Here is a 14,461-nt window from a genome sequence, read left to right on the forward strand (position 1 = left end):
TATATATATATATATATATATATATATATATATATATATATATATATATATATATATATATATATATATATATATATATATATATATATATATATATATAATACATATATATATAATACATATATATATATATATATATATAATACATATATATATATATATATATATAATACATATATATATATATATATATATATATATATATATATATATATATATATATATATATATATATATATATATATATATATATAAAAAAATCTTTTATATTTGAATCTCACAAACAGATGCTGTGACGACTCTCTACACTCACACACAAAATAAGTGACCTCAGGATGTTTTTCCCGAGCCTCCATCAACATCCTCAAGGATTCCATGAGGATTATTTACATTGAGCATCCCCATTATGTTGTTGCCAAGGAGAATCTCTCATAATCCTGAACTATCCTCCTATAGTGACAGCCATCCATAAAGCTGGCGGTCACAAGCTGCCACAAATTAAATAACATAAGTAGGACTTGCCTGTTTTGATTCTCATCCTCTCTCTTTCTGGTCGGGTTGCCCCCTGCCCCATCCAGGTAGATAATAGTAGCTTCCAGCTGTGGAGATTAACACAGACCACTGCATCAACAGCTACTAATCTGTCATGTGGATTATGAGGTACAATCTAGATAGTTTAACCAACACAAAACACAAAGAAAAGACAAAAGCTTTTTGCCCTTCCCCCTACTATCTAAACCACTAAAATTAGGAGACAATACATGCCCTAAAAAATGAATCAAATCACTTTGTCATGCAATAGCAATAAGCAATATACAAATGTTCTTACAATAAAAGTAGTATTCTCACTAGACTATACTCAAACTATCATTGTAATAATGATATTAATGATAATAACAGTATTATTGGCATTTTACAAGATTTTTTTTTTTTTATAGAGGGCAATCATTTATTACTAAAGTGATTTAACCAATTGTCTAGATAAAAGATTCACAAAATTCTATGTTAGCAAGTGACAAACCATTTGAAAAGATTTTGTGTTTGGCTTTGTCCTGTGTTTGGAGCCCCTCTGGTTACTTTAATTGTGTTAACCTGGACTGTTGATTTAGCAACTGATTGTGTGTTGCTGACATCGCATCTGTTGGTGAATAAAAACATGAATTATTGATTTATAACTTCATAATTAAATGGATGATGTGTATTCAATGTGAAGGATCTAGAACCTCCGGGAATTATAATTTGGTCTCCTGTGATGCTTGATTGCTCTCATTAGACGCAGATCAGGCTGGTTGTAATTAAGACTGAAGGAGCACAAAGTGAACAAAGTGATTTTATGAAACTTAAATTATCTAGCATAACATTTGAGGCAAAGCAGTATGAGAGTGTCCAACTTTCCACTGACCCAATGACGTAAGATACTGATTTTTACTGTTTTAGAAAGAAGTTTTAGAAAGAAGATTTTACTGTTTTACTGTTTTAGAAAGAAGTCTCTTGTGCTCATGAAGGCTGCATTTATTTGATCAAAAATACAGTCAAAATACTATTAAATATTATTACAATTTAAAATAGTTCTTTTCTATTTGAAATTATACTCTAATCTTACTGACCCCAAACTTTTAAAGACATCTTATAATGCCCCTTTTTACAAATACCCCTTATTTTGCATGACAAATTGTACTTAATAACTATTTTTTAACATAAATCACACCCCACTCTATTGTCTCATTCATGCGTTTCAGCGCTCTAACGTGTCAATAGTGCTGTGCTGCTTACACTGATTAGGCTTAACATTATAACCACCTTTCGTGTTGGTCTTCCTTTTGGTGCCAAAACTGCCCTGAGCCATGTAAACATGGTCTCCACTAGACCCCTGAAGATGTGCTGTGGTATCTGGCACCAAGATGTTAGCAGCAGATCCTTTACATCCTGGCAGTTGCAAGGTGGTGCCACTATATGGATTGGACTTCTTTGTTCAGGACATCCCACAGATGCTCGAATGGATTGAGATCTGGGGAATTTGGAGGCCAAGTCAATACCTCAAAATTGTTGTTGTGCTCCTCAAAGCATTCCTTTTGCTTTGTGGCAGGGCGCATTATCCTGCTGAAAGAGGCCACAGCAGGGAATACCGTTTCCATGAAAGAGTGTACATGGTCTGCAACAATGCTTAGGCAGGAGGTATGTGTCAAAGTAACATGGATGGTAGGTCCGAAGGTTTCCCAGCAGAACATTGCTCAAAGCGTTAGACTGCCTATCCAGCTTGCCTTCTTGCCATAGTGCATCCTGGTGCCATGTGTTCCCCAGCCATCTATGTGATGTAAAAGAAAATGTGATTCATCAGACCAAACAACCTTTTTCCATTGCTTTGTGGTCCAGTTCTGATGCTCACGTGCCACTGTTAGTACTTTCAGCAGTGGACAGGGGTCAGCATGGGCACCCTGACCGGTCTGCGGCAATGCAGCCCCATATGCAACAAACAAAAAAGCAACATGTATTCTGACACATTTCTACCAGAACCAGCATTAACTTCCTAAACAATTTGAGCTACAGTAGCTTGTTTGTTTGATCGTACCAATGAACATAAATAATCCTTGGCCGTCTATGACCATGTTGCCGGTTCACCCCTGTTCCTTCGTTGGCCCACTTTTGATACTAACCACTGCAGACCAGGAACACCCCACAAGACCTGCAAGTTTGGAGATGATCTGACCCAGTCATATAGCCTAACAATTTGGCTCTTGTCAAACTCATTCAAATCCTAATGCTTGCCCATTTTTCCTGCTTCTAACACATCAGCTTTGAGGACAAAATGTTCACTTGCTGCCTAATATATCCTACCCAAACAACAGGTGTCGTGATGAAGCAATAATCCATGTTTATTCGCTTCACCTGTCACTTTTCATAATGCTATGGTTGATCGGTGTACAATATATCTGTTTACATACTGCAATATATACATTATAGCAAATTCTATAACAATATAAATGTTTGAGATAGATACCGTCATATCACCCAGCCCCAGTTTGTAGTATATAGATATACTACAAGGATTGTAGTATAAATGTATACATGGTTTCATCAGCTTGCCCTGGGCCATTAGGCCATACTTATTGTTTAGTCCTGGACTAGTTCAAATCAATGTCACGCACACTAAAAGGCTCAATCCTCAGGATTGAAAGTTCAAGATTAAGAACAATAGAGCTCTGTTCATGTTGTGGCACAGGCTGCTCAGAATATGTTTTCCAGCCTGTGGACAAAACAACGGAGTAGTAAATCCCCTGATGTAAACAAATGACGCTGCCTGGATGTAAACTCTTCAGTTTACATGATGGCTGTGCTGATTAATATTACACCATTAAATAATGAAAAGAAATTAATAATATAGTGAATCTTTTTTTAATTTATTGTAGATTTTTGTCTTTGATCCAGATTTAAAAGTCAGATTCAATAACCCATACGGACATCATTAATAGCTGTGGTAGCAGAGAGATGGGTAAAGCCCACAGGGTATTCCCCTGGCCCGGTCAGCTCCAGCGTCAGTGCTGCTCAGTTAGGAGGCATGAGAGGAATGCCTGCCGATCCCTGAGCTGGGGGCTGGGGGCCCACTTAAATTCCAGCACAGAGCTGTCAGAATGCTGAACATCACGGATGGAACAAATACAGCATGCTGCTTATTAATGCTGTCTGATGTGTCATACAAATATCATCACTTTGAACTACTTCTGAAATACCCTACCTGGCTTTTATGGGCTAGATTTAAAAATTGACCATTAGGATGGACTAGAAACTGTTAACAATGGGGTTTTATCTACCGCTCATCACTTAGATGTATCAACAAGGACGTTGGCCCAGCACAAATCCTGCATCTTTCCAAGGGATTTGCATATCAGGTGGACTCGAACACAACACAAGTTAACAAATGAAACAGAGGTTTTAAAATTGTAGTTAATCCTTTTCAATGAAAACAACTGTGAAGGGATTAACAGCTTACACCAAATCAAAAACAGATAAAGCTATTTGCTAATCTTGACAGCGAATAGTATGCTTCCTCCAAAAAAAATCTGTGCCTCGATCGAAAGTCTTTCCCTAGCTTTGCACTGCACACTCTGAGAAGAAAAGGTTCTATATGGAACCTTAAAGGGTTCAGTCAGACACTTCATATAAAGAACTTTGTCGGGGATCCCATCATGGGAACATGGATTTAGTTCTGTATTCTAAGAGTGATGTGCAAACCAAATGCATAAAACTCTGCAAAAGGGACACAGGTCAAATTTACTCTATTTAAGTTTCCATAGCTGAATACTGTTTTTACTACTCTGTTTGCACAAATGCACAGTCTTTTTGTAAAGAGCTATGAAAGCAGTGCCCTCTTTACACACTCAATAGGAATCGTGATTACAGAACACACACGTACACATGGTAAATAGAGGGAGCAGCTGTGCTTTCACCTGTTCTACAGGCCTAGATAAGGTGATCTCTAATGTTTTAAACAGAAGGCTTCTCTGGTGGTCTCCAGTGTGACATACTGACCTACATTCAGACTTCATCCAAATATTAAGAGCAGAAAAGCAAAAGCAACATTTGAAAACTTCTGTTTGCCACACGGTAAAAAAAAAATCAATTGCATCAATTCACAGAAATTCAATTTTGCCAACTAAAAAATGTAGATGTGATCAGTCACTAGAAAAATTTCAGTTGGGGCCAGATTTTTTTTTTTTTTTTACAGTGCATATTTTGTGAGGATCAATAACAAAAACAGAAAAATCAACCAAAATGGCTATATAAATAGTGGAGAGCATATAGAACATAAGTGTAATATTTTACTGGTATACAAAATATCCATTCAGTAAAGAAAAAAAGAACAAACACATCTAAAACCAGCACTTTTTAAATTTTTAAAAATTACATTTATCATTTCAAATGGCAATACACTGTCTGTGGTACATGTCGAAAGAAACATGTGCCATGCTAACTCACTGTGGCTTGTTTCACTTTTTATTTTGATTATTTTGTTTGAAAAAATAATATCTTTATCTGAGTCGTTCACAAGCTGTAAATTATGGCTTTACCATTTTCATTATTATTTCCCAACATTGAATAAAAAAAAGGTAACTGCAACTTTTTATCTCACAATTCAGACTTTTTCTTTCACAATGGCAAGTGTATATTTCGCCATTCTGACTTTTTTCTCACAATTGTGAGTTTGTCACGCAAATCTAACTTTTTGAACTTTCAGAATTGTGTGATTATAAAGTCACTTTACATTAACCTTTTTGCACACCAGCCACTGTGGCTAGTGGTTTTCCAAAGTTAACGGACATTTAGTATTTTCACTGGCCACAATTTTAATTTCGATACTGTGGGAAAAAACCCTCCATATAATTTTTTTTAATATTATCTCATAATATGCCAACAGGTATATTAGGCTCCTATCACTTTAGAACCTGATTCACGGATCCATTATACTACATGTTTTCTTTCTACGTTCACTTAAAACGTAACTGACTGTGTTTATGTGAGTACTCGCCAAGGCCGACATTATTTTGTGTGTATTTGACTGATCAAGCACACACAGTAAGCAGTGAAAAATAACTACATTTACTGAGATGTGGTACTATGTGTGTGCACAAAATCTGTGGAATAAGTCAAATTATGTGCAATATGCACATTGAAGCCCTGTAGAGAGAAGAGCTTGTATCGTGCACCTATTCTGTGGACAATGAGTATTGAAATCATTTCAGATATTTCAGTTTCAATATGTATCGAAAATTAGTTTATTATTTTAGATGCCTTTTTAAAAGACTACAATTGAAAATGTTATATATTATATAACATTCAACCTGCCAAAGTGGCTAGTAGTTGCTGTTTTCATTGTCAATATATGGATTGTTAAAGCAGTTGTGCAGATTGCTAAATCTAAAGCTTTGTTCATTCTTTACACTGTATTCCCTTTCTTTTTTCTCTCATTCTGGTGCCACAGCTGTCTAGCTACCCTCACCGTCTCACACCCGTCTATATCCAGGCAGGGTCTCTTCTGTATGGTGTATCTCTTCGTTGTCTGCGGTGTGTTTGCTGTGTAAGCAGTGTGCAGAGGCCTGAGGCCATTCAGCAGCATATGGGAGACAGAATGGGAGGAGTGAAAGGGCAGATGTGAGGGGGGAGAGAGTTTAATGCTTTTAGGGAGGACTGAACACAGACAGCGTGTATCACCTGGCCTGTTTGAAGTGGTTGATGCATAGACCAAAGAACAGCATTTCTTTAAAGTTTCGGCAAGCCACAGAAAACAGGGAGGACACCGCCAAAGAAACTTGATGCACCGATAAGGGAGGGCAGCAACAGATATGACTTCCTTCTTTATGTGCTAGTCTGTCTTCCTTTTTATCCCTAGCCTACTACAGACATTTTTATGCTAAAAAGATGACAGACTGTTTCTCTTCCATGGCTGCCCTTTTTTTAGACTAGCACAATAGAGATGTACGATGCCACCCCTGCAGCATCTTTACATACAGTAGTTATGGGGTTAACTAATGAGCCGTAACATTCATTTATTGTCATTTAAAGTACATTAGAGCTGCAAATCCAGGAAGCCTTGTTAAAAAATAAAGGGTTTTGCAAACGTGTTAATGGCTGTAAATTGGCTTGTAACAAGAACTCCACCTTTTGCAAATGTTAGTTAACCTGTAACTTGTGTAATGTTTTAAACTCTATATAATTGAAATATAATTGGTGGGTCATATGCAGATTCAACTTAATCATTTGTTCTAAATTAAGCAATTAGAGTGGAACAAACTAGAAAAAAAAACTGCAAACAGATCAAGAAACGACGGAGCCCGCACATGATATGCAGTAAAAAACTAGTAGGCTATATAGTGCGCTATTTCGTTCTCTCGGTTTATAAATCTGGCGCACGTTTTACTATTTTGTTCCCTCGATTTATAAATAGTGCGCAAGTTTTGAACTTTTTGTTCCCTCGATTTGCTAAATCGTGTACACGATTTATAATTCGAGGGAATGAATTAGTAAAACATGCACACAATTTATAAATCAAGCGAACTAATTTGTGAAAGACGGAGCCCTGCACATGACATGCAGTAAAAAAGTAGTAGGCTAAATTGCGCACAATTTACTATTTTGTTCCCTCGATTAATAAATAGTGTGCATATTTGACTATTTAGTTCCCTCGATTTACTAAATCGTGTGCACAATTTATAAATAGAGGGAACGAATTAGTATAACGTGCGCTTGTTTTATAAATCGAAGGAATGAAATAGTAAATCGTGCGCACTATTTACCTTTTTTTTCTTGCATGTCATACAAGGGGCTCCGTAGTAAAACTCACGTACTATTTATAAATCAAGGGAATGAAACAGTAAATCGTACTACACACTATTTAACTTTTTTTTTCTTGCATGTCATGTAAGAATCTAATTTCCAATTGATTGACTTTTACATCTCAGACCAGTTGTTTTGCAGACTATTTGCATGCACTTATCAGTAATAATGCAATGTAAAGTTTTGCAGACTATTTGCATGCACATATCAGTAATAATGCAATGTAAAGTTTTGCAGGCTATATGCATGCACATATCAGTAATAATGCAATGTAAAGTTTTTCAGGCTATATGCATGCACATATCAATAACAACGTGATGTCAATTAGAGAGGGATTTGATGCCAAAAAATGTACAGAATAAAGAGGACAGAATAAGCAGGGAAAGAAATCTGTGATCTACTTTTGTGCTTGCTGTATTTCAGCACATAGCATCTACGCTGCTCTCTGCACACTCACAGTGACGAAGGGGAATTTGTCACGTAAGCTGAATTATCCAAAGCAGGCCAAATGTAGGTGAGTGAGTATTTATACCGAGAGGATATTTTTGCCAGCTCTGCTTTATTTTTAGACGAAGCCATCTGAGCAACAATCACATGCCTTTGACACAGTCGCACATATTGTTCAGAAACACAGGCGTTTTGTAGCAAATCCATGTGACGTTGATGTTGCCTTAAAAGGGAAATTTCCAGATTTAGAGTTCAATCTGCTCAACAACGTTAGGTGTGAAATGAATTTTAATGCTTGATGAATAATGCAGAAAATGTGCTGTTGTGGAACGCATTGTTCTTGCACTGCAATATTTTCTTCTCAAGCACTGATGTTTCTTGTTTAATGTAATTGGGATCTTAAAAATATATATACAGTATATACTTGCAAATTGAGAAAATGACCCGGCCATAAATATTCCATACCATGCCATGACACTAGATCAGATTATTAGATTTAGATCTAATTTTCTTATTTTTATGGGTGCAAAAATTATAATTAATTTAATTCTAATCGCTTGTCATTTGCGAGGGCTGTTCAGATTATCATTCTTAGTATTATGTTGGGAGTTCAAAGTCAGCTAAAAAAAAAAAAAAAGAAAAAAAAAACTCAAGGCTTGTCAGTCCACTTGGTGGTCATTTTGGTAAGTAACACACTTGAGAAACTTTTTCAAGTCATATAGCTCAAGTACATCTCCTGTGTGCTTGAATGGGGATCAATCAAAATCTTGTCTCTGTTCATCAAGATTATGTTGACACAACATTATACAAGTCGGAATAAAATTCGACACAAATTGTTTTAGTATTATGTATATAATATTATCCTTTATTTTATGTTTTCATCTTTTATTTTAGTACTATGCAAGTAATTTTTTATGTGCTTTGTAATTTCATAATTATTTGATATACAAAAAATTTTCAAACGGGTAATTGGCTAAACTTTGACATCCGCCATATTGTGTTTTGCATCTTCAAGCAAACTATATTTACAGCATATAGCTATATTTAACATTATGAAAAATTATATGAATAAATATAAATGAGCGGCCCATCTTCTCCTCTCATAGTCTCTGCGAGTAACACAGCACTTGTTTACATTTCAAAGCCCATAAAAGCTCACATTTGGTGAGTGTTAATTTTGAATGCTGGTAGTAAGACCTTGAGTAATCAGTTTTACTCTGTCAGTGTAGCTTTAAGCTTGCAACTTTTTGCAAATTGTGCAGTGTTATATATGCATGATGGAAATGGGTGAAAGTTTATTGTAAGTGGATTAGGAAAGTCCATGGATGCCTTTCATGGATGTGCTCTCTCTTTCTCTCTCTCTCTCTCTCTCTTCTCTCTCTCTCTCTCTCTCTCTCTCTCTCTCTCTCTCTCTCTCTCTCTCTCTCTCTCTCTCTCTCTCTCTCTCTCTCTCTCTCTCTCTCTCTCTCTCTCTCTCTCTCTCTCTCTCTCTCTCTCTTTCTCCACACACAGATGCGATTAAACTCTGCTTTAGTTACTATAAAGGAGCTGAACTTGCACATCATGTTCCCTTTCTAAAACTTGTTCAAAAGAGCTTGTGTTGCACCTACTTTTTGGATAATCATTCATTGACTCTTTTTGTTTGATTTAAACGTCAGAAACCTCAAAGGCCATATCATAGACAGTTCAACCGTCCTTCCCTTAGACTTGCAGCACAGCAATCACAACAGATGAGTGTAAAGAGGAATTAATGTCAGGTCAAATTTCTTTTGGAAGACTCCCACGCAATGAAGTCTTCCCTTCGCAAACACGTGCAGACAGCAAGCATGAAAAGCCAATCCATGTCACTAGGCCACAGTTAAATTCTTGCAAAGAAGACAGATTTGTAAATTAGTTCATTTCCTTTGTATCCTTACATTGCAAAGCTGCAGTGCTTACAATGCACTCTGAAACATTGAATCACTGGATATAATTAGATATTTATTTGTGCATGCTCATTTCCATCATTTTTAGGCATGGATGATCTAAACCACCACCAGAAGTTTTTTTTTTATACTTTCATTGTGCAGGGATGCATAAAGTGATTTGTAAAGACATTTATAATGTTTACAAAAGATGTATATTTCAACTAAATGCTGGCCTATTGAACTTTCTTCATCAAAAAATCCTTTTAAAAAAAGTCTGTATCAGTTTATAGTCTTTTTATAGAGTTTGTCATGTCGGGCCGCATCCAGTGTAGATAGCATCACTGATTATAATGGGTTAAATTCGCATCGCGCCACTCGCTTGCGATGCAATAACCATATTGCAATCTTTCACTGATCTAAAAATGACACAAAATTCACACCGTACATAATGTAATGTTGTGATTCCTAAAACTAAAACGGTTGTTTTGTTATTTTTAGGTTTTTATTTTTAATGTATTTAGACAAAATAGTTTCAAATTAATATCAGAGATTCGGTTATCCGCTTGTTAAGTCGTGACGTATGGAACGGGATTTCTGGGTCCAAGCCTCAACTCGCTTCACTTGAGAAAGCCATTGACGCACGTTTATGAGCGCTATTTATTCTATTAAACATCAAACATTTAAAAAAGTTTAACATTTTAAATGCTTACAGTCTACACAACAGTCTCTGTGCTCAAAGCGTCACAAACATTAATATTTTAACGATTTATAAAAGATGAAGCACTGCCTGGCCATCTAGACTTTTGGTATGGAGAAAAAGGTTATGATCATAATTTTTTTTTGTAGTATCACACCACATTGTGTGTGTATATTAGCACCGATTGTTGTTTTCTTGTGGTATGAGATAGAGCGTTTGGACCCAGAAGCGCTGCCGTGTGTCCTCAGACTTAACAACCGGATAGGCCATAATTGTCTTATTAGCAATTCAGTTGGATCTGTTACTCAAACATAAATTCTATGATTTATTTCTGCTAAATCCAAGCACTGTCTGTAAACTATTCCAGCTACAGTAACTTGGGCTCAAAACAGCAACAAAACATCTTAAAGTAACTTTAGGTACCTGGTTTCACAATTTTGGTTGGGGATTGTTGATTCTGAGTCTGCACGCAGCATATACTGGGTTGCATGAAAAAATGACGTGCCCACATTCATCAGAGGATGCTCCCATTTTTTGTTGTGTCCCTTGAGATGACAAAAGAACAGATAGAAAAGATAGAATAGGTTGTTGTGTAAGTGGGTCAATACAGAGCCGTAGTGATATATAACCTGGTACCAATGGCCTCTTTCAACATTATGCTGTGTAAGAAGTGTCCCACTTTTAGGGACACTACTGTGTGCTTGTCACATGTTGGGAAGACTATAAAGACCAGAGACTAAAGAAAGAATGAATGGTGGAAGATGAACAAAGAGAATAAATCTGAAATGTCTTTTATGTTCACATCCACATCTTCGGATTCACATTCACAAAATCTTTTCTTTTTTTCCTTCTTTTTTTTTTTTTTTTGCAGTTTTGGCCTTTAAAGCACTTCAATTTGTATTTTTGGTGACCTATAGCAGATCTCTGCACATGAAAAAACAAATGGTTGAATATTAAAGAATTAGTTCACTAAAAATAAATATCATCAATTACTCACCCTCATGTCGTTCCAAACCCAAACGACTTTCGTTCATCTTTGGAACACAAATTAAGACAGTTGCAATGACATCTGAGAGTTTTCTGTTCCTCATCTGAGAGAAGCCTGTTTACTCAAAAACAACTAAGGAGGATGTAAAAGAAATCCATATGAATCGAGTGGTTTAATCCAAGTCTTCAGAAGAGGCATGATCGCTTTATATGATAAACAGATTACATTTAGGCTTTTATTCACATACAAACATCAATCAGCGAACATACTTGGAGCACACAAATATGATCAATCGTACTTGAATGACATGCAAGTAAAAAGCTCATTAGTTCTAGCAAAAGCTCAAACATGCCGCATAATATGTGATAATGAACCACATTGGTTCTCATGGTCGTAATACATATAATGAAAAGTCAAGTTGAGCACATTGCATTGTGGAATACACTATTCCAGCCTACATTAGTCTCAGCCTCAAACATCATGCATATGGCACACTTAACTGGAAACACTTCAGGAGTTTCAAAGTCGTCATCTGGTTGGTTGGATTCTACAGGATGTCCGTGAGACGTGTGTTTTGGGTTCTGTAACGGTCCACCTGGAAGCAAATGACGTAACTTCCTCGTGGAAAAGAAAAATGCCATTGTGTTTATAACTGTGACAATGAGCGTTTATTAGGATCAACTAAAAGCTGGATTTTCAATTAAACTTGCAATGTTCTTGAATAAATAATTTGTAGATGCACGTCGTTTTGTTATTGCAGGGACTTCGACTTTACATTTTCACACCCCTAAACATGACGTGGAACAAATCGAAATTGTGATTGGTTGCGTTACATATCAGTCAAACCTCCTTTTGGGTGGTCCTTGGCCAATGAAAGCTGCAAAAAAAGCTTCTGCTGTCAGTCTGTAGGTCAGGCTACGTGAGATTAGGTCTACATTAATACGGATACATTTGAAAACAGCGTTTTCATTTAAAAAATGTTCACAGTGTTTCGAAGCGTTTTTCCAAAAGTTGCGCATTCACACTGAAATATCTGAAAATGCCTAAAATGACCTTACTTTGCATGTGTAAAACACAACAAAAGCCCACAAGATGAAGAGCTGAAATGATAATGTTCTCATGCTATTCTTCTGCAATTTTATTCCGTCTAGGTTGCACTCAAAATTGTCAATTGTTTTGGTGCAGGACAGCAATTGCAAGTAAGTGAGAAGATGGACATTTCTCTTTAGCAACACTGTGAAAGCAGGCACAGCAATGTAACCTACTAATGTTGAATGTGACGGACTGATAGGGAACAATAGATATATATGTACAAAATGTATTACATGATTAAACATGTGTCATCGTCTACTTTTTCACAGTCCATACTGCAATGCTAAAATAGCGGTTTCCGTTTTATCCATTTGGAAGATCGTTTCAAAAAGCTTTGCCTTGGTTGACAAAAACACTGTCTCTATGTGGAAGGAAGGCCAAAACGGCGAGACAAATATGCTAGAAAATATAGTAGGTCATCCGGGTAACAATGGTTGGATATTTTCCTTGCTGAAAAAACTGAGAAGTATTAGACAAAGATAACTATATGAACCAGTTGATATCTCATTTCTGACTTTCTTTTCTACAGAGATTACCTCAGGAAGATGATTCTTACTAGATAACGTTAAAGTTAACTGACAACAATGGCTGAAATAAGGGAGATGACCTAGATACATCTTATTTTGTACACGGTTACAGTGATGAAAATAGTCAATACTTTATTTTTAATACAATAATTTAACGATGAAATTAGCAAGTGACGGATTTTATCTACCTTGAATGTTTTTTAATTTAGGTATGAAAGGAATCTGTCCATTTTCACAAACTGAATAGAGCAAAAGAAAAGAGCTGAATATTAGCCCCTGAGGGAAAGCGTTTCCTATTTTAGAATGCCAGTTTGTATAGAAATACTATGTCCTCTGGTTACTGCATTAAAAAACTTTTCCATGACCTTACTCAAAGAAGATGCCAAAGCAAGAATGCTTTTTTTTCCTCTCTCTCTCTCTTGCAGTTGCTAGGCATATTGAAATGAGCTATATGTTTGGCTGGGATCTGAGAGAACAGGTGTAGGCTTCTTCTCTGCTATGAGTCGCTGCCTTATTGAAGCAACTGCCTGGACCACAGAAACACACTCCTACTGCCCGTCAAGAAGATGCAATCAAACGTCTACTATTTCAAAGGATTAAAGTGCTCAAAAGGCACACTTACTCACACAAAGGGGACTACAGGGAATTCTGGGGCATTATTTTAAAGATGACTCTTTAATGAGCACAGCTGTCTCTGTCTACTCCTGATAAACCAGTGGAAGACATTTGTGAGGGGCATTATGTCCTCATCACAGCTGTGCAGCTGCAGCGTGGAGCCCGGTAGGCATTCCAGGAATGGTTGGAATATTTAGTGGTTTTATTCTGGAGCCTTGAGTCAATCTCAGTGACTTCGTCATTGGCTCAAAGAATTAGAAACAAAACACTTGTTATAATTCATCAATGTGTGAGCTGCAGAACATGTCGTCATGTAAGCTTGTACTGCAGCTTTTTATTTGCCATGTGATGAACTCTTTCAAACACCTTTGAATATTAGCTGTTATGTTCCATTTTAAAGCCCATACATTATATTTATTTGGGCTACGCAAGTTGTTGTGAGATTAACGTGCACTTGATGAAGTCAAGCTGCAATCGCATTATCTAGATTTGTTAGACCTTTGACTTGAACTTTGGCTCTCAAAAATGTTCTCTTTGTATTTAGTTATGTTCAAAGATGTTTTTAAGTACATTTTACCAGGTAAAATGCTGTTTTGTTTTTTTTTAAATCATGAATTGCTAATACACAAATATAATTACAAGAAATATCAACCCGATCTCATGACAATTCATACATATTTTATGAGGTGGCTAATTCGTAGGAATTTTACAAACTCATTAGTACTTCTTGTACGTTTTTGCTAAATTGTACGAATTTGACGAGTTGCCAAATTCGTACGAATGACCTACCTTAAACCCCGCCCCTATACCTACCTGTCACTGGGGTTTAGACAAAACTTACAAATTCGTACAAGTGAGG

At 36.3% G+C, this 14,461-nt stretch overlaps 1 long non-coding RNA gene across 2 annotated transcripts; it reads right to left on the minus strand.

The window, feature by feature from the left end:
* Positions 1 to 521: 521 nt before the first annotated feature.
* LOC137038346 (uncharacterized) lies at positions 522 to 10,887 on the minus strand. Of its 2 annotated transcripts, none has more exons than XR_010897462.1 (3): positions 10,804 to 10,887; positions 1,022 to 1,138; positions 522 to 599 (listed from the first exon to the last, which is right to left on the minus strand). It is a non-coding gene; the product is annotated as an uncharacterized lncRNA (long non-coding RNA). The 2 variants fall into 2 exon arrangements; XR_010897461.1 differs by lacking the exon at positions 10,804 to 10,887 and adding an exon at positions 1,801 to 2,036.
* Positions 10,888 to 14,461: the final 3,574 nt, after the last annotated feature.

This window comes from Pseudorasbora parva, chromosome 13 (genome assembly GCF_024679245.1).
Source record: "Pseudorasbora parva isolate DD20220531a chromosome 13, ASM2467924v1, whole genome shotgun sequence".
Lineage (NCBI taxonomy): Eukaryota > Metazoa > Chordata > Actinopteri > Cypriniformes > Gobionidae > Pseudorasbora > Pseudorasbora parva.